Raw genomic sequence first — 20,772 nt, 5'->3', positions numbered from 1 at the left:
GCACATGCCTCAGTCCTTGGAATCCCGCCTGAATCAGATTCTGTTCTGGAGGAAGGACAGGTGCAGAAGAATCTCAAAATTCCAGACTTAGAAGATGACCAGGAACCCAAACTCAACTCTGTCAACTCCCTGGGGTCCCCTGAGGAGTGTGGTTTTCTCAGAACCATCTGCCCTGTGTCAGGAGCAGACCAAGCCTCAGGTAGCTTAGAGATGCTATCATGCAGCACATGCTTTGGATGGTTCTCAGTTCTGACCTGCATGATCTTGAGACCCTTTTGTAACTCCTAACACTCTGTTTTCTCATACCTATAGTGATGGTTATTGATGACTGAGTTAAACCTCTTACAATGCTGAGGTGCTATTGTTCCTTGGATAACAGAATATTTTGAAGGGATCAACAGTTTATCACTTCCCCCTAATGAAGTATGTTTTTAAAACTAGAAATATTTCAGGGGGCACTCAGGTCCTCCTCTTGCACCAGTTCCTGAGGTGTTGGCAGTTTCTGCTCTGAGCTCCAGATCCTGATCCTGCCGGTGGTCTATGGTGATGCCAGTGTGTACATGCTCTTCCTTTTGCACCGGTGTGGAAAGGAGACAGCCCTTCCCCTACATGAGGCTGCAACACGCTGACACTCAAAGCAGGCACAATGAAGAACCAGCTAGAGTCCCCGGTACCAGCTGTCCCAGGTAGAAACGTCACCTTCACCACAGTGTTCCTGTGCTCCTATCAGGCCTTCACTACTCCCAGCAGGCCATGCATGAGCAGTGTGACAGTGTGACACCTGCACAGCATGGTGGTGATGATCCCACCTTATCTGTTTCTTTTTGGAATGTCCCCACACCTCTCTGAGCTTCACTTTGCTCTTCTCACAGGCAGAGTTGTACAGGCATGAACCTCACAGGGTTATGGTAGGTAGTCACGGTAGCTGCTCACCCAGTGGCAGGCTCTGCCGAGAGGGCTGCTGGGAGTGCTGTGTGTCTTCACACTTGTCCTTCACTCTCCCCAGTGAAAACACTCTTGGCCTTATCCTTCCCTGGTCTGCGGCCTTTCTGTGCTTGCAAAAGAACATGGAAACTATCTGCAAAGAAGTTTTGAGGTTCTGTCCATCTGGTCCAGGAAATGCTGACTCTCCGAGATGTGCTGTTGGGTGGGCTCTCATGGGAGGGGCTTGGGCAGGACTTCCCTTTGCAATAAGCTGCCCCACCCAGCCCTTTCCATGATCCAGACTCCTGGGACCAGGGTGCAAATCCCCAGCTCCGCACTTGTCAACCATGTGACCTGGGCAACTTTCTGAAACCCAAGCTTTGTCCACCCACGGTTAGCAGAGATGGGGGATAACAGGATGTCCCGCACAGAGTGTCTGTGCAGATTAAGTGAGGTAGAACAGACAGAACAGTGGTGGGGCCTGGCCCATTGGTTGACAGAAGGGAGCTCACCATGTGCAGCAAGTTCCACGGGTCACCCAGCAATCTGCCCAGAGGCTTAGCCACTCCATCGCTATCATGCATCTGAAGTCCACTTAACCACATGGGAGAGAAACAAACACATATTCTGAGTGTAGCTACCACAGGGAAAATTGCATCTGAGCGGGGAGTAATACCAGAGGGTGATCAGGATGGAGGAAGATGCCCCCTGGGTTTGAGCTGACTGGAGCTGCCCTCCAGAGCCTGGGGTTAGTGAGGATGGGCTTGTAGAAATGCCCCTCTCCTTTACCCATCAATGCTGGGTCCTGCGGGTACTGAGTCCCACAACCGGTGTGCTGCTTGGGTCCTCAGCACAGAGAAAAACCCAGGGGTTCCCACAAGGCTTCGGCCACATCCTCTGCTTCCTGAACTCCCACTCTGGTGACCCCACCTGGGATGCAGAGATGAGGTGAGGCAGGGACCTGTGCTGTCAACATCACTGCTCTACCCTGGGAATCTGGCACACAGTAGGTGCTTGGTAAGACATTGTTGAATGAACAGCAATACTGGGCCAAGTTTCTGTGGGTGTCTGTGCCCCCAGATCAGGGACCCCTCAGGGCCCACCTCACAAGTGACATGAAAATAATAATCCCACCAGGAGCAATAACAGTTCCTCAGAATAAATGGGCTTTTCCAAGCACTCTCCACCTGTTGCAAAGGCCTCCAAGCAGGGAAGTAGGCTGTCAGGGGCAGCACTGCACTCTCCACTGTAACAAGGAGAAAGCCAAGGGCCACAGAGAGGAGTGCCTTTCCAGTGTCACTGCTCACTTTCCCACCTTTTGGGAGACCAGGAGGCTTTTCTACTACATTCTGGCTCTGAAGCCCCAATACTGTGTGGACATGCCTCCCTCCCTGGAGCAAGGAACCACTAAGTGACCTGTCACTTGTCACCAAGCAGACAGGCTCATTCCAGCTCATTGTGCCACCAGCAGGTTGTGCTAGAAGCAGAATCCTCTGGGAGACATCACACTCTCCCAAGCTGGAAACAGGTGAACAGCTCACAGGTTTCCTGAAGAGGATGGTCACATGGCCTTGATCTGGCCGATCAGCATTTTCCATCCTCCCTGGCCACTGTGATTGGCTCAAGGCTGGGCACCAGCCCAATCAGGCTCCACGGAGGTCAGGCCTAGTTGCTGGAATCCTGGGAGCAGAGAAGTTCTATTTCAGTTGGGAGTTGAGGGGTGGTGATGTCAGCCTGTGGCAGTTGGTGACTATCTTGCTTTATAAAGGCAGAGCCATGTGAAGATGACACCAGTGGCAGAGCCCAGATGTGGGGAAGGATGACTTTTGTTGATGTCACTGAGCACCAGGTACAGACCTGCCTGAAGCTATCTCCCTGTGGACGTCTCAGTTAGGTAAGTCATTCTCTCCTGCCCTGTTTGCTTCTTAAAGCCACTTTGGTTTTCTGTCACTGGTTTTAAGAAAAAGTTTGACTATTCCTTCAAGCTGGCTAAATGGAGACCCTGGAACTGCAACAGTGAGGTGACAGGCAACAATGTGGCAAATAGACTCCAGAGGCCTCTGTTCAAACAGGGGATTGTAAATGACAAGGGAGAGTACACATGGCCTCAGTGAACAGATTTGCTACTGGTAGCTCCCAGTTCCTGGATATTAGAGTGCATGCACTCAGCCAAGTCTCAGCTCTGCTGTCACACCTGCTAACCCACAACTCTCCTCTCCCACCTGCCAGGCCTAGTGGGGGCTGGACACCCCCGGGCACCTGAAACAGCCCAGGGCTTTGTGTAGTAATTTACACAGGCTGCCCCCAGTTCTGAGGGTGAGGGTGACTGGGTTCCAGTTTACAGAGAAAACAGACTAGACGTTCTCACTGGTGAGATGTGGGGGTGGGACCCCAATCTACCATCTGACCTATGACTTCGGAGTGGACAGCCTCCCCACCCTCAGCCAGGATGCTTGCTAAGCCTCGGGGCTCAGGAGTCCTGTTCCCTCCATCACCCCTCCTGGAGGTGAGAGTGGGGGGCTCTTCTCTATACAACATTCACCCCTGCAGGGGCACACGTGTGACCTCACAGTCTGTCATCCCTTCCTTATGACCTGGACCTCCTTGATGTGTGAGCACTGCAGATCATGGGTGCACACGTGGGCAGGTGCACCATGACTGAGAGGACAGCACTCCAATTGAAGCCCCCTCCATGCTCAGATGATTACATCCTGGAATTGAGGGGTTCCCAGGGGTCAGGTGGCCAATTCTGGCCTTAGGGGCAAATTCTTATCACCCAGGGGGCTAATTTTTAAATTAAATTACACATTTACAATTCAATAGTCAAGCCCCTTTCTAGGCAGCCTTGTAGCCTCTCAGCTTTTACCCCTCGCTGTGACCATGTTCTCAGCTTCAAATTGAGTGCCATTATGGACATGAACATGTCCCTGTCATGTGTCACCTTCACAGTAAGCGGCCACCCCAAACTCCCCTCCCTTCCCCTTGTCGATATCTCCACACAGGGAGTAGGGTTCTTTTGATGCAGTTGTGCAAATGTGCGAGCTAAGGGTTTAGAATGTCCAGGCTAGGAGGGGTCTTCTCCACATGGCAGGGCAGGTGGGCTGGCAGGGGGTGATGGTTCACTTGTAAAACCTCAGCTGGTTTCAGGCAGTGACCACAGACTGGCAGCCAAGGGCTCAGCTGGTGCAGAGTAAGCGGATTAAATGTGTTCACCCAGACGCCTTGGGAGTGGCAGCCCTGGAGTACGACTACAAGTGAGGAAGGTGGAGGATCCCCAGTGCCTGGACCTCCAACTTCTAAAAATCAGGACTGAGATGTGGCTTTGAAATCAGAACACTGGAATTCAAAGCTTCCCCCACCACTTTGTCAATAATTCAGAGCAAATCAGCCTCAGTTTTCTCACGTGTAAAATGAGAACTTTGAAGCCTCTCCCTCTGAGGGTGTGGAGGGAAGTAAATGCGGTGACAGCAGAGCACAGGAGCTGTCTTGGCTGAGCCTGCATACAGGCAGGCCTTTGTTGCTGCCATGACCACTGTCTTCCAGGGCAGGGTCTGCACTCGTTCCCTGTGAAGGTCCAGACAGTAAACATTCTAGGCTTTGAGGGACCTACAGTCTCTGTCACAACTACCACCCTCTGCTGTTGGAGGGCAAAGGCAGCTCCTGCAGTAGGTAGTCCAGGCTCGCACCCCCGCTTCCTGACATAAGTATTCCTGAGATACAATTTTCACATAACTTTGTTGGCTTTAGGTGTGCAGCATAATGACTTGTTACATGTGCATATTGTGAAATGATCAGTTCATTAACTTTACTTGACGTCTGTCATCACCCATAGTGACACACTATTTTCCTTGTGATGAGAAATTTTAAGAAGTACTCTCTTAACTAACAAATGCACAACGCAGTGCTGTTAACTACAGTCACCTTGCAGTACATTATGTCCCCAGGACTTGTTTATCTTCTAACTGGAAGTTTGTACATTTTGATTATCTTCCCGAATTTCAATCACCCCCTGACTCACCTCTGGCAACCACCAACCTGATCTCTGTTTCTATGTGTTTCGGTTTATTTTGTAGATTCCACATATAAATGAGATCATAGGTATTTGTCTTTCTGTCTTATTTATTTCACTTAGCATAATACCCTGAAGGTCCACCCAAGTTGTCACAAATGGCAGTATTTCACTTTTTTAATGTCTGAATAAGATTCCATTTTATATACATATATATGCATCACGTTTTCTGTACCCATTCATCTGCTGATGGACACTTAGGTTGTTTACATATCTTGGTTATTGTAAATAATGATACAGTGAACATGAGGGTGCAGTTGTCTCATTGACATAGTGATTTCATTTCCTTTGGATATATTTCCTGCAGTGGACTTGCTGGATCATATGGAAGTTCTAATTTTAAATTTTGGGGGAGCCTTCTTACTCTTTTCCCGAGTGATAGCACCAATTTACATTCCCACCAACATTGCACAAGTTTCCCTTTACTTCACACCACCACCATCACTTGTTATCTCTTGTATTTTGATGACACCCACCCTGACAGGTGAGAGGGGGTATCTCATTGTGGTTTTGATTTGCATTTCCCTGATGGTGAGTGATGTTGAGCACCTTTTCATGTACCTGATAGACATCTGTGTGCCTTCTTTGGAAAAATGTCTATTCAGTTCCTCTGCCCACTTTTTAAATCAGATTGCTTGTTTTTGCTGTTGAATTGTAAGAGTTTTTTATATGTTTTGGGTGTTAACCCCTTATCAGATATATAGTCTGAAAGTACTTTCTCCCCTTCTGTCTGTTATCCTACCCTCTGCTTTCTGGATGACAGGGGTCCAGGCACTTGGGAATCTCTGCTTCTCACGTGTTTCCAATGGTGGGTGGGTGAGGGCTGTGTTCTGATAAAAGTGTGCACAACCGTGGGTCACTACCCCTTAGTTTAGAAGGTGGGCTCTGAAGAGTGCAGTGTGGGCAGGGATGTTTCCCTGAAGTCATCATTTGGATGGTCATGTGCTCTGGAACTCACATCATCTAGCCCGGGTGTGATGGGGCAATTTGCAAAGGGAGGACCTTGTAGCTAAGACACTGACCAGGTGATCTTGTGTCTTGTTGGAAGGACCTGGAAACAAAGTTGTGTGGAACAGGGACTCCTCCAGGTCACAAGGCTCAGTTCAGACTTCTGGGATGCAGAGACCTGCTCAGAGCCACTGTCACTGAGGAGGGAAGGGCCTCAGGCAGGAGGGAGGAGTTGCTGGATTTCACTTGCCCTGTTTGTCAAGTTTCAGCTCTGGTGATGTGTGGAACATGGGCTTAGCTTTGGGAATGTAAGAGGAGAGGTTCCTGGGGAAGGGCTGGCTTTTTCCTCTGATTGAGGTCCTACTGTGTGCCAATCACAGCAGTCAGGGCTGGAAAGCCAGGCACAGAGAGGTCAGGGAGTTTCCAAGTCACACAACATTAGGGGCATCATTAGGGTCTGATGCAGACCTGACGCCCAGCCCACATTCTCTCTCCTTTCTCAGGACCATCATGATCCCACATGTCAGAATCACCCAGAGAGGCCCAGGTATGGGCACTGGGACCTTTCCTGCCTAACATGCCAGGAGCCTTAAGAGGGACGACAAGACACTTCCTGAGTCCATGATGCCCAGAGGCTGCTCTTAGCAAGAGGCTCAGCACACACTCCTGGATGAATCCTAGCTCTGTCCTGAGTCACTCTGTCCTCCCTGCCTCAGTTCTTCTGCCCACATGGGGCTGCAAACAGCAGCCACTTCACAAGGGTCTATGGAACCTCCAGGATCCTGGAAGCAGCGCCCTCACACAGGGAGCACGGTCTCCTTAACTTTTCCTCACCTCTTTGCTGGATGTAGAGTCCCAGAGGGGCACTGGCTTGTCCCAATTCTCACCCCAGATCAGGGTCCAGCAGGGGGTGGTGTCCAGGCTGGACTCTGTCCTCTGCCCCTTTTGGGGACCCTCATTCATTGCACCTTGGCTGCCTGGACACTGTCTTCCAGGGGCCACTCTGTGCCTCCCACACCTACCTAGCATCCACCCACCCTGGGTTACTCCAGCGCCCTCTGGCCCTTGGCCACACACCTACTCCGTGTTGAGTGGAAATGAGGTGACCGACATGCTGGGCCTCCTGGACAGTCTGGAGGAGCCCGATATCCCCAACCTGCCCACCACACCAGGTGCCCAAGATGGGGAGAGGGTGTGCCTCCATTCATACTCTGATTTGCTCAGATTCTCAGCACCTACTTTGCTGGGTGGATATGGGGGCAGAGGTATGATGTAAAAGCAGGAGACATGGACAGCAGACCATGAGAAGGGGGCTAGCCCAGGCTGGTCTCATAACCCCCTTAGATTTGACTTTATCATCTTTAAAGTGGGACAGACTCTTGTGAGGTGAGCAGGATCCTGACCCATAGCCAGGCACTGTCCTACACACCTTAGAGAAGCTTACTGACTCCTCATGAAAATCTGTGGGGCAGGGACAGGCATTATCACCCATTTCTGCAGAAGTAACTGAGGCGCAGAGAGAACAGCTGAGGTGACCACCCCAGATTACAGAGCCCAGGTCATCTGGTTCCAGTGTCCAGGCTCATGGTAAGTGCCCATTCTGGGTTTTCCTCCTCCCTTCATCCTCCACTGGGACCCATGGCCGCAGCCTCATCTCAGTGTGATTGTTCATGGGGAGCAGGGTGGTTGCACTGAGGGCCCGTTTCTCTGAGGACTGCTTTCCCAGAAGGCTCAAGGGGTTGACTGTATTCACTACTGGACACCCAGGCCTGGGCCCAGGCCAGCCACACTGCAAAGCCTGAATCAGTGATTGTTGAGTGAATACCTGAACCTCTGCGTGTATCTGCATGTTGCCCCCATTTCCTCATCTCCACAGCTGGCTACCCGGCCAAAACGTTGTGTAATCAGGCCTGGGCCAGGGACAGTCAAGGGGACCAGAGCTGCTCAGCTGGGGACAGGAAGCCTCAGGGGCCCTGTGGCTGTCCCAAGCACCTCCTGGGGCAATTCACAGGGAAACCCAGACAGCTTCCAGGAACAGCAATCAGGTCCCAATCCCAGGGGTATAGGGTAGGTCTTGAGGGGTGTTCCTGAGACTGACTTTGTGTATGAAGGGGGCCTGGGGGTCAGGCTGCTTTCAACGTCCATTCCAGGCCCACACCCCTGCTGGCAGCATGGAGCTAGTCATAAAGGACACAGGTCGTGGGGCCAAGTCTATAGCAGGGCTCTGCTCCCTCTCTGTGGCTCAGTGTCCTCATCTGTAACAGAGAACTAGTAACAGGGCCATGGGAGGGCTCACTGAGACCCTCCTCTGTGGCTTTGGTTGGACACTGCCCTCTCTCTGCTCAGTGGCCTTCTCTGTAATAGAGAACTAGTAACATTTTTCTTAGCCCGTTTTGGCCCCATTTTTCTGAGTCTCTTTCTACATTGGGCCCAGGGCTTTCACAGAGATCACAGACTTGGGATGTAATCAGAGTGTGGTCACAGCCCTAGTGGTCTCAATTGAGGCCAGAGGAGCTTCAGGGGGGGTGGGAATCCAGAACTGCTTCATGGAGGAGGTAAGATCTGAGCTGTGTCCCCAAGGATGAGCTGTCATCTAGCTGAGGCCTGGCATTGAGCAGGACCCATGTACATGGTTAATGAGGGTGTGAATGAATGGATGGGCACCCCTCTAACAGAGAGTGAGGGGGGAGTCCCCTAGGCCAAAGCAGGAAACACAGGGCACCCTGGGGGAGCAGAGGGCGGGGCTGCAGTGTGATGCCTGCCTCACCCTTTATGGGTGTCTTGCCACCACTTTAGCGTGTGTTCTGGTGGATTTAGAGCCCTTTCCTCTCCTCTGCTAAAGTATCCTGCTCTTCATTCCCAGCAACATCCGCCTGTGTCACCTCAGTGTCCCCAAGTGGACCTGGACCTGTCTTGTGGGAGATTGTGAAGAGGGATTTGGTGTGCATCCCAAGAATGAAGTGGGAGGGAGAGGATAATAGGGACCTCCATAGGGGATCATGGGCTGGGAGACATCGGAGGGATGCGGAAGGCAGAGCCTCAGAGCTGTAGGATCCTGCTAGTGGTGGCTCCTTCACGAGGGGCTTCACAGGAAGGAAGCAAACATGGGGTAAAGGCAGAGCTCAGTTTGGGGCTTGCTGACATGGAACAGCTCATCACAGAGATGTCCAGAGGAGCTGGATGTAGGGAACGAAGATGCCACTGATGTCAGGGTCAAAGCCTGAGACCCAGATGTGGTGGGGCGGTGGTGCAGGGGAAGGGGCTTGAGGATATCAAGATGTTCATTCATTGGGGTCCTCAGGGTGGGGACCTTCATGTTCATTTCATAGCCACCTGGTGCCTGACAGAGTTAGGCTTAGGGAGGTCACTGAGTAGACACGTGCCGATAACCTAGATTCTCCTCTTTCCACATAAAGTCCCTGGTGTGAAGCCAGCAGGCACTCTTCAGAGTCATACACCCTCACCCATGGGCTCTCTGTGTGCCTAGAGCCCAGTGGCCCCTTACCTCCCACTCCCCACTGCAGGACCCTTTGCACACCTGCATTTCCACAAGCTATAAAACATCTTCTCTTGCTGTGTGTTTACCCTATGAAACCTCATTGCCCCAGGAAGAGAGAACTCACATCCTTCCCTTATTAAATTGGTAAAGCCTTTTGTTCAGAGAAGCCCCTGACAGATCTCACAACCAACAAGGTACCTGTGCATGAATTGATCATGCAGCCCCCTCCTCCTTGTGTGCACAGCACCCCCCCCCAATAACAGACCCCACACACTCAACATTGGCTCTCGTGTAGGCACCTCTTGCCTGTGTGGCCTGATGTTGCCTATAGCAGTGTCCCTATTGAACTTTCCTAAACCCTTCTCAGACGCTGGTAATTCTTTACCAACCCAAGTAATTAGCCTGCCATTGTGCCCACAACACCTGAAACAGAGTTGACTAAATTATGCAGACTGATGATGCAGGTTAATTTGCTATAAAGGTGAAATCAAGGTTTACAAATGAAAGCAACATACATACTCAAGGCAGGACTAAGAACTCACACGGATAACTAAGACCCTCCACATACATCCCACTTTGCCCTTAGGGCCTTTGGGATGGCTGCTCTTTCAGCCAGGCTCTCTCTCCCCCTGCTTCTTAAACACCTCCAGGAATCTGCTCAAATGTCCTCCCTGACCTTATTTTTCTCCATGGAACATATCACCTCCGGACATTGTATATATTTTACTTAATTTTCTCTGTGTCCCCCACCAGGCTGTCTGCTGCATGTGGATGGAGACCTGACTGCTTCACTACCTGCTGTGCCCGGTATCTGGAACCCACCCAACACAGTAGGACCTCAGAGATTGTGTGACGGGTGTGTGATCACTGTAGGCCACAGACAAAAGCCTTCCCAGCAGTCATGGTAAGAGTCATTCATACTCTACTTACTGAGCCCTACTGTGTGCTGGTTACTGACCTGGGTGGGAGGCATGCAGTGGATTAGACACAGTGAGCACACACAGCATGTTAGGAGGGACCTGTGCTCTGGAGAGCACATAAGGCTGGGGGAAGTCAGGAGTGCAGGAGTGGAGGAGAAGAGGGCCAGGTGGAGACAGTGGTGCCAGAGGAGACAGAGAGGTGGGGCCCAGGTCGTGTAGGGCTTTATGGCTCCTGTGAGGGCTTTTCCTCAGGGCAGCGGAACCATGGCTGGGTACGGAGCAGGGGCCCGTGTCCTGAATGCTATGCAGGAAATGGAGCAGGTGTCTGCTGGGGAGATGTGCTTGGAGGAGGCTGTCCCTGTAGACTGTGCAGGCAGAGAAGGCTCCTCTGAGGAGGTGACATCTGAGCTGAGCCCTTGTATGGACCGTGTTTCCACCTTCTGTAGACTGGATGCTTTCATCTGCCCTGCAGCCCTGTGCAGGACACACCCTGTTCTCAGTCACCTGGACTTGGCCTCCTGCCTCCCTTGTGGGCCCTCCCACCCCAGAAGGAGTCCTTCTAGATCTAACTCACTACCTCCTCCACTGGACTTGGACTCACACTGAGCCACTGTCCACCTGCCCAACTCACCCAGAGTCAAGTCCAGAAACTTGGGGGAGCCCCTCCACCACAGAGCCCATGAACTTACTCAAATGGCCAGTCCTCAGCCTGCTCACATGCCTCACACTCCCCTCCTGCAGAAACCCTGTGACAGATCATGTCCACAGCACCCTGCTCCTCCGATCCTGACCCCAGGCTTTCCCATGGGGTGTGACCCCGCATGGGTTGCAGTCCCCTCCTCCAGTCTGGTGAGTAGAAACTACCTTTTCTTTTTTCTTTTGTTAATATATTTATTTTTTTAATTTTTATTTTATTGAGTTATAGTCAGTTTGCATTGTTGTGTCAATTTCCAGCATAGAACATAATTTTGTCAATTGTGTTTACTCTTTCAAGAAACCATCTCTTGGCTTGATTTTTTCAAATGTTTCTTATATCTCTATTTTATTTATTTCCTCCCTGATCTTTATTATTTCCTTCCTTCTGCTTACTTTTGTTATTTTTGCTCTTCTTTTTCTAATTCTTTTAGGTGGTAAGTTTGATTGTTTATTGCAGTTGTTCCTCGTTTTTGAGGTAGACCTGATTCTCTCGCTATAAACTTCCCTCTAAGCACTGCCTTTTCTGGATCCCATAGGTTCTGTATGGTTGTGTTTTCATCATCATTTGTCTGAATGTGTTTTTTATTTCTTCTTTGATTTCATCATCCACCCATTTTTTTTTAAAGTAGTATGTTGTTTAACCTCCATACTGTCATTTATTTCTCCTTTATTTTTCTGTAGTTCATTTCTAGTTTCATGGTATTGTGGTCAGAAAAAGTTGCTTCAAATATTTTCTATCTTCTTCAAATTGTTAATACTTCTTTTGTGACAAAGTATATGATCTATCCTAGAAAATGTGGTATGTGCACTTGAGAAGAATGTATGTTCTATTTTAGGGAAATATAATGTTCTGAAAATATTACCCAAGACAAATTGTTCTATTGTATCATTTAATTTCTATGTTGTCTTATTAATTTTATGTATGGAATATCTGTCCAGTGATGTTAATGGATTGTTAAAGTCTTCTACTGTGATTGTGTTCCGATCAAATTTTCCCTTTTTATCTGTTAGTATTTTCTTGTTATCTGTTATGTATTTAGGTGCTCCTATGTTGTGTTCATATATGTTAATGAGTGAAATATCTTCATCTATGACTCCTGTAATCATTATAAAATATCCTTCTTAATCTTTCTTTATAATCTTTGTTTTAAAGTCTATTTTATTTGAAATCACTGTTGATATTCCTGCTTTCTGGTCATTTCCATTTGTGTGGAATATCTTTTTCAATCCTCTCACTTTCAATCTATGTGTGTCCTTCTCCCTAACGTGAGTTTCTTCTATACAGCGTATTGTAGATACTTGCTTTATTATCCACTCTGCACTCTATGTCCTTTGATTAAAGCATTTAGTCCACTGACATTTATATTAATTATTGATAGAAATGTGTTTATTACACTTTGAACTTTGTTTTGCAGTTCATTTTGTATTTCCTCTTTGTTCCTTACTTTTTCTTTTTGTGGTTTGATAATTTTCCTTTTTATTATCTTGGTGTCTTTTTAGTTTTGTGACTCTATTGTAACTTTTTGGCTTGTGGTTAACCTACTTTGTACATATATTAACCCATTACTATATCTGTTTGTTTTAAACAGATAGTAATATAAGCTCAAACCCATCCTACCAAGAACAAAAAAGAGAGAGAGACAGAGAGAAAGAGAGAGAGAGAGAAACCTGTATATTTTCTTGCTCGCCTCTCCCACCCTTAATGATTTAGATGCCCTCTTTTATGATTTCATGTTTATTCTGTTGTAATTCATTGTAGCAATCACCTTTCCAATTATGGTTTTCTCCTTTTTGTAGCATCCTGCTTCTTTTCTATTTAGAGTAGGTCTTTCAATATTTCCTTTAGCATAGGTTTAGTGTTGCTAACTTCTTTTAGTTTTTGCTTGTCTGTGAAGTTCTTTATCTCTCCTTCTATTCTAAAGGATACCCTTGCTGGATAAAGTATCCTAGGCTGCATCATTTTTTCATTCAGGACTTTGAATATACCTTGCTTCTCCCTTCTGGCCTTTACTGTTTTTGTAGAGAAATCAGCTGAAAGTCTTATGGGGGTTCCCTTGTATCTCATTCTTTGTTTTTCTCTTGCTGCCTTTAGAATCATTTCCCATTCTCAACCCTGGTCATCCTGATTGTAATATGTCTTGGTGTGGGTCTGTTTGGGTCCTCCTTGTTTGGGACACTTTGTGTTTCCTGTACTTGGATATCTGATTCCTTCTTTAGGTTTGGGAAGTTTTCAGTCATGATTCCTTCAAATATCTTTTCAATCTCCTTTGTTCTTTCTTCTCCTTCTGAGACCCCCATTATGAGTAGGTTGGCATGCTTTATGTTATTCCATAGGTCCCTTATATTGCTTTCATTGGTTTTTATTTGTTGTCTCTCAGCTGTTTTGTTGTCCTGTCTTCTAAGTCACATATTCATTCCTCTCAATTATCCAGCCTACATTTTACATCCTTTACCTCAACTCTCATCTCAGCAAATGAGTTTTCCAATTTTCACTGGCTCCTCTTTAGAGTTTCAATTTCGTTATTTGACATATTCTCTGTCTCTATACACAATCTCTTTTAGTTTCTTCAGTACTTTGATCACTCCTTTTTTGAAATCATCTAGTAGACTATCAATGTCTATTTCATTGATTGTTCTTTCAGGGGGTTTATCTTGTTCTTTTAATTGAGACAGGTTGCTCTGCTTTTTTATCTTGCTTATATCTCTCTGGCACTATGGCTTATGGAGTATCAATTATCTACTGTGGTCTTTTAAGAGTTTACTTATTTATATAAAATGGATGCAGAAATAAAACTAAGCACAAAGAAATTAGTTTTAAAAGCAGTATAATCAATAACAGAAGAACATATTGAAACAAGATAACAATTGAGTTGGGATGAATTTTTAAAATATTAAAGGAAGAAAAAATATTTGACAACAGAGTATAATCACAACAGAAGAAAAAAAACAAGGATAAAAATGAAATTAGACCAATTGAAAGATAATAATAAAAGTATTTTAAAAGAAAATTTTAAAAGGGATTAAAAATAGAAATATAAAAATTATTTAAGAAGTAACATTTAAAAAGTAAAAGAAAATGGAACAGAAAAAGAAAAGAGTATGTTCCCGTGGAGATTGTGTGCCCTTAGTAATTTTATCAAGAGGTCCTTCTTAAATATGTGTGGTTACCAAGTCTTACTTCTGTGCCTTTTGTCTGTTATCCCTTTGGTTAATGATGTGGCCATTAACCTGTTAACCAGAGCCTACCCTGGCTATTGAATGGGGACTCCTCTTTGTTTTGTGGTTGTCACAGCTCCTGCCCTTGCCTTGCTTCATGAACTCAGCTCGTTGTTTCCAGAGACCCTCTGGTCACACCCTTGGTCTGTGCTGCTCCCAGTGCCTGTAGGTAGACATGTCACATCTCCTCCCAGTGCTGCATCTTGGTGCTGCACTCCTGCATGGTAGGTGGGCAGGTTGTGCCCCTTCCCAATGCCGTGTCCAGGTGCAGCAGTCCTCCACAATAGTTGGGTTGGTTGCTCCCATATTCAGTGCAACTCCCCACTCCACATCTGTTCCACACTCTGTGGGTGGGCTTGAGGCAAATGGCCACACCAGCCCTAGTCCCTGCTCTTTGCCAGAACTTTGCTCCTTGTTCATTTGTCTTAGAGGTGTGAGTTCGTAGAGGCACCAGGACAGAAACTTCCTATATGTCTGGGGATGTAAACAAGTCTCAGTCTCACCTATGAGGTTGCAGAACTGCCAGGTACATATTCAGGTTTCAACCCCATGTCTGCCTGGGTGGGTATGATGGCTGTGGCTGAGCCTCATCTCTCTTATTCTGAGAAATCACCAGTTATGTTGCCATGAGTCAGCAGAAACAAAGGACGAAACACCCCTTCCCCCAGGCAAGCCAGCAATATTGCTTTGCTTTATTTTTTTTCTTATTTTATGGGAGGCCCAGGCTGTTCTGACCTGTATACAATCCAAGCAGATGTCCACAGCACACTGCAGTCCCCCAGGGTTACCTATGTACAGTCATCCAGAGTCTGCCTGGATCCAGCAGCCTGTCCCTTCCCATCCCTGATTCACTTCTAGGTTTGGGGGTTGTTGTCACACTTTGTGCCCATTTAACTTAATTCTGTCAGTCAAGGGTGGTTCTGTACACATCTGGGCCTCAGAGGTTCCCTGTCCATCCTGCTGACCTCTCCATTGGAAAGAGGGAGACCCAGTCAACCAGCACTATCCCTCCTTTGCTGCTCCCTCTTCAAAGGACCAACCCAAGCCATTTTGCATTTTCTTCCTTCTTTTTTCCTTTTCTCCTACCAGATTGGTGGCACATTTTGTCTTTTGAAGATGGCAATGTTTTATCAAAGTTCAGCAGATGTCCTGAGTGGATGGGTGTGTCTGTGAATGTCAGTCTTGGTGAATTTATTGGAGAGGATAAGATACAAGCATCCTTCTACTCCACTATCTTGGCCTTTCTGCAAGAATATACACTCTTAATAATTTTGTCATAAGGTTATTTTTAACTATGGGTGGTTGCCAAGTCTTCCTTCCACGCCTTTTGCCTGTTATCCCCTTTGTTGGTGGTGTGGCTGGTGTTCTGGTGGCCTGAATCTGCCCTGGCTATTGAGCAGGAGCTCCTTTTTTTCCTGTGGTTGTCACACTCCTGCCCATATCCTGCTGTGAAAACTCCACTTGCTGGTTCCAGAGGCCGTCTAGTCGTGCCCCTGGTCTGTGTCCCAGCATCTGTAAATGGGTGGTCTGCACCCCCCACCAGATGCCTGGTCCCAGGACCACACTTGTGCAAGGTAGTTGGCAGGTAGCTCCCCTGCCGCATTAGGTCCATGCTTTGTAGGTGGACTCAGAGGAAACAGCTGCACTAGCCCTCACCCCTGCTCTGTTCCAGAACACTGCTTCTTGTGCATTTGTCTTAGAAGAGCCAACTCAGAGAGGCATCGGTGTGTAATGGTCCCTTCTTCTTGGGACTGTAAACAAATCTCATTCCCACCTATGAGGTTGTGGAGCCCCTAGGTAGGGATTTGGGTTTTGACCCCTCCTCTATCTGGGAACCATGCACCAGAAAATATAGTGGCTATGGCTGAGCCTTGACTCTCTTCTCCCAAGAAGTCTCCAATAATGGCACTGTGGGTCTGCGGACACAAAGGCTATGGCTACCCTTCCCCCCAGGGCACACCAGCAGTGTTTTCTGCCTTTTTTTTTTATTTTATGGGGGACCCAGGCTGTTCTGTATACTCTCCCAGCCATGGCACACAGAACATTGCAGTCCCCCAAGGTTTCCTCTGTAGAGTCAGCCCGAGTCCTCTGCTCAACTCAGGCAGGCTGTCCCATCCCACACCTGCTGGTTCGCATCTAGGGCTGGGGATCGTTGGGACCCTTTGTGCCCCATTAACTTAGTTCTGTCAGTCAAAGTCTATTCTATACAGATCTGAGCCTCTGAGGTTCCATCTCCATCCTGCTGAACTGGCCATTGGAGTTGGAGAGACCCAGTGTATTAATGCTATTCCTCCTTTGCAGCTCCCTCCCCATTGGAATGGTCCAGAACTATTTTCCTTTTTCTCCTTTTCTCCTGTTCTCCCACCAGATTTGTGGAAAATTTTATCTTTTGAAGAAGCCAATATTCTGTCAAAGTTCAGCAGGTGTTCTGGGTGGTGGGTGTGTCTGTTGATGTCACTCTTGGTGAATTTGTGGGAGAGGGTGAGCTCTGAGCATCTTTTTTACTCCACCATCTTTCCTCCTCCTTCACTCTTTTTCTTTTGATTGGAACATTTAGTCCATTGACATTTATAGTAGCTATTTTATAGATGTGGGTTTATTGCTATTTTGAAATTTGTTTTCCAGTTGATTTTGGTAATTAGTTTCTTTCTTTTAATTATTTTTATTTTTGTGGTTTGATAAATTCCTTTTCTATTAGCTTGGTTTCTTTTTGGGTTTTATGACTCTATTATATACTTCTGATTTGTGGTTATCTTGTCATTCAAGTATGGTAACCCCTTACTTCATCTGTTTGGTTTTAGTTGATAGTCATGTGGGCTCAAGTGCATCCTAAAAAGAAAGAAGACAAAGAGAAAAAAGAAAAAAAAGAGAAAAAAATATATATTCTCTTGCTCTCCTCTTCCACCTTTCATGATTTTGCTATTCTCTCTTTCTTGTTTGCCTTCTTGTTTTATTTATTGACTTACTGACTTATTTATATCCTCATGTTTTCCCTTGCAACTCACTGTATTTATCGCATTTCCAATTATGGTTTCTTAATTTCTATAGCTTCCTGTTTATTTTTTATTTAGATTAGAACTTTCAAATTGTTTTTTCGCATAGATTTAGTACTGCTGAATTCTTTTAGTTTTTGCTTGTCTATGAAAATCTTTCTCTCTTTCTGTTCTAAAGGATAGTCTTTCTAGATAGAATATCCTAGTTTGCAGCCTTTTTCTTATTCAGGACTTTGAATACATCTTGCCACTCCCTTCTGGCCAGAAGATTTTAGGTAGTGAAATCTGCTGAATGCTTATGGGACTCCCTTGTAACAAACACTTTGTTTTTCTCTCACTGCCTTTAGAATATTTTATTTTACTTTAACCATTTTAACTATAATATGTCTTGGTGTAGGTCTGTTTGGTTTCTCCTTGTTTGGGACCCTGTGTGCCTCCTGTAGTTAGATAATTCTTTCCTTCTTAAGGTTTGGAAAGTTTTCAGTCATGATTTCTTTAACTAACTTTTCAATCCCCCTTTCACTTTCTTCTCCTTCTGGGACTCACCATTATGCATAGGCTGGCACACTTTATATTATCTTGCTTTAATTGGTTTTTATTGACTTTTCTGTCTGCTGTTCTTTTTGGGTTATTTCTTTTATCTTGTCTCCTAAGCCATTTATTCATTCCTCTGCATTATCTAGTCTTCTTTTGATTGCCTGTAGTTGAATTTTCTATTTTTAACTAGCTCTTCTTTATAGTTTAAATTTTCTTTTTAAAGTTTTCTGTCTCTATTGATAGTCTCTTTTATTTCTTTCAGTGAGTTGATCATTTCCTTTTTGAAGTCTAGTAGACTATCAAAGTCTATTTTACTGATTGTTCTTTCAGGGGATTTCTCTTGTTCTTTTAATTGAAAGTGGTTCCTCGGCTTCTTTATTTTACTTATATTTCTCTGGCTCTATGTATTTCTTTTAGACCCGTTTCTGAGCTGTGATATGTAGTAGGCAGGGTTGGAGCAATTCAGTTGTGAAGAAGAATAGGCAGAAGATGTTCACTGGGGAGTTCTCTCTGTGGTGTTGCCTGTCACTTGTTATGCAGACTTACAAAGTACTATTTGTTGATGTTGGCTTTATCCCTGCCTTAGCTATGGGAATGTCAGCCACCTACTCTGGTGCCCCTCAGGTTCTGAGCCCCAGGAAACATCAGTGCAGATCCAGCAGTGTCAGTCCCTTGGACCTGCCTTAGCAAGTGTGCAGTCACACACATGAATTTGTGGTCCACTACAGGTTCAGCTCAAACCCTAATCCCGCACCCACATATGGAACCATACACCACCCTGTTGTAAATACCCTCACTGGCCACCCTTCTTGAGTCAGAACTCCACTCACTGCCTGTAAGTCTCAGAGGTGTGGATCCACAAAGTGACCAGATACAGCAAATCCACCCTCTCTGCCTGGGGCTGTAAACAAATCTCATTCCTGCCTGTGAAGTTGCAATGGCACAGGGTATGGAGTCAACATTCAGCTCTGCCTTTGTGCAGAAGTGTTGCCTATCACCAAGCCCCATTTCTCTTCTCATGAGAACACACCAACAATGGAGCCAAGTGGAGAAAGTGACTTTGGCACAGCTGTGTTTCATTCCTCCCCCATTATACCAACATCGGTGCTTTTTTATGAGAGTTTCAGTCTGTTCTGTTCCACACACACACACACAGCCAGAGCTCACACTGCCCTCTAGTTTCCTGAGGCTGCCTGTCTGCAGTGTGACCCAGCCCTCTGCCTGGGCTCTTCACTGACTCCAGTAGCCAGTTCTGGCTCATCCCTTCTAGCTCATGTCTAGGGCTGGTCATCACAGGGACCCTCTGTGTCAGTTTTCTCCAGTTCTGCCTGCCATGCAGTTGCCACTGTCTCCTCCAAACCTTGGAAGCTCTGCTTCTTTCCTAGCTGATCTCCCAGCTAGAGAGGTTGTGTCCCAGTGTGAGTGTGCCTTTCTTCCTATGCTACTCTTTCCCTGCAGGATCAGTTCTGCACTGAATTTTTCTTTTCTCTTTTTATTCCTTACCATATTTTGTGAGAATCTTCCTGTATTTCAAAATAAAAGACACTCTACCAGAGTTCAGGAGGTTTCTGTGCAATTCAATGTTTTTGTAGATGTAATTCTTTGCGTATTTGTGGGAGAGGTCAAGCTGTGAGTCTGTCTACTCTGCCATTTTGGCTCCTTCAAATTTTAAAATAGGGCTAGGTCTTTCTTAATTACTCTTAACAAGCTGTTGTAGTTTTCAGCGTACATGTCTTGTAATTTTTCCTTGCCTCTATTGGATGCTGATTCAGAACATACACAACCTTCTGGAGAAACCTGTCCCACCCTGCCATTTACTGCCAAATAGCTGGCCTGTGTCTGAGTCACCAAAAAGTTTTGTTCTTTATCTGATTCTTAATTCTTTAGAATTTATCATTTTACTCTCATAAATGCTGATTGTACTTGTAACAAATATTTTAAAATAAAAATAATAAACTTTATTCTATAGATGAAATATGAATGAATCTCAAGTAACATATGCTTTTAATACCTTAGAATTAGTAAAGCAATATAGATACATTATAAACGCTTGAAATGTTGCCTAAAGGAAAAGTGCAGAGATTTGCAAATCCCACTCCCAGAAGTGACCGTCATTAATGGTTTGGTGAACATCTCTCAGTCTCTATCTCTCTCATTCTCTCTGCCTCTGTCTCTCACACACCACAAGATTCATTTACATCTATGATGATTTGACACCTATGTGGTCATAGAGATGGCATCTTGGATGTAGATGATGGATTAACAGGCATCCAAACTGAGGGCTTCCTTGACATCAGGTAAAGACCTAGCACTCATTTTTCCAGCTGCACAACAATCATTCCTCCATCTGAACCAGAACTGATGAATCCCACCCCCTCTCCATGAACATTAGTGTTGCTTCCATTTCCCTAGTAGTTTAAGCAGGACTGTGATGAACATCCTTGAAAAGACATCTTTGAACAATTGTGCAAGAATTTTAGTATGATCAACGGTAAGCATTAGCACTGCTCGAAAAGTGGTGCACTTGTGGAACTGTGATGCATCCTGCATACTGTTCTCCCAGAGAGGAGAGTCTGCTCACTCTTCCCTCCAGGGGATCTACTGTGGCCTCTGTCTCCTCATGTTGTCACTAGAGCTGGTTGTCACCAGGCTAAAGGCCTGCCAGTGTGATGTTGACCAATGCTGTCTCCGAAGTGTGAACATCTTGCATTCTCACTTGAGAGGTCGAGCATCTCTAATATACACTGGCCACCTGCATTGCCTCTTGTTGGAATTGCATGTGTTTGTTCTGTTTCTGTTTAGAACACAGTGTTTCAAGATATTTTTGGACCACAGGGATGTGAAACCTTTCTCTGACTTTAGGTTATGAAAAATGATATTTCCATGTTGTGGTTTGTCTTTCATGGATTTTGATTATTATTTTTTTTTATTTTGTTAGGTTATGTTTTGCCACAGGAAGAGCTAAGCATC

At 46.1% G+C, this 20,772-nt stretch overlaps 1 long non-coding RNA gene across 1 annotated transcript in view; it reads left to right on the top strand.

Annotated features, from left to right (window-relative positions):
* The first annotated feature begins 2,568 nt into the window (after positions 1–2,568).
* The window catches only part of LOC140692605 (uncharacterized), a 31,386-nt gene continuing 13,182 nt past the window's right edge, over positions 2,569–20,772 (top strand). The window contains exons 1-5 of the long non-coding RNA XR_012068166.1: positions 2,569–2,818; positions 6,445–6,488; positions 7,442–7,528; positions 10,194–10,344; positions 11,102–11,209. This is a non-coding gene — a long non-coding RNA (uncharacterized lncRNA). The remainder of the gene's footprint in view (positions 2,819–6,444; positions 6,489–7,441; positions 7,529–10,193; positions 10,345–11,101; positions 11,210–20,772) is intronic.

This window comes from Vicugna pacos, unplaced genomic scaffold (genome assembly GCF_048564905.1).
Source record: "Vicugna pacos unplaced genomic scaffold, VicPac4 scaffold_14, whole genome shotgun sequence".
In the NCBI taxonomy this organism is placed as follows: Eukaryota; Metazoa; Chordata; class Mammalia; order Artiodactyla; family Camelidae; genus Vicugna; species Vicugna pacos.
This window is presented reverse-complemented; position numbering and strand designations above follow the sequence as displayed.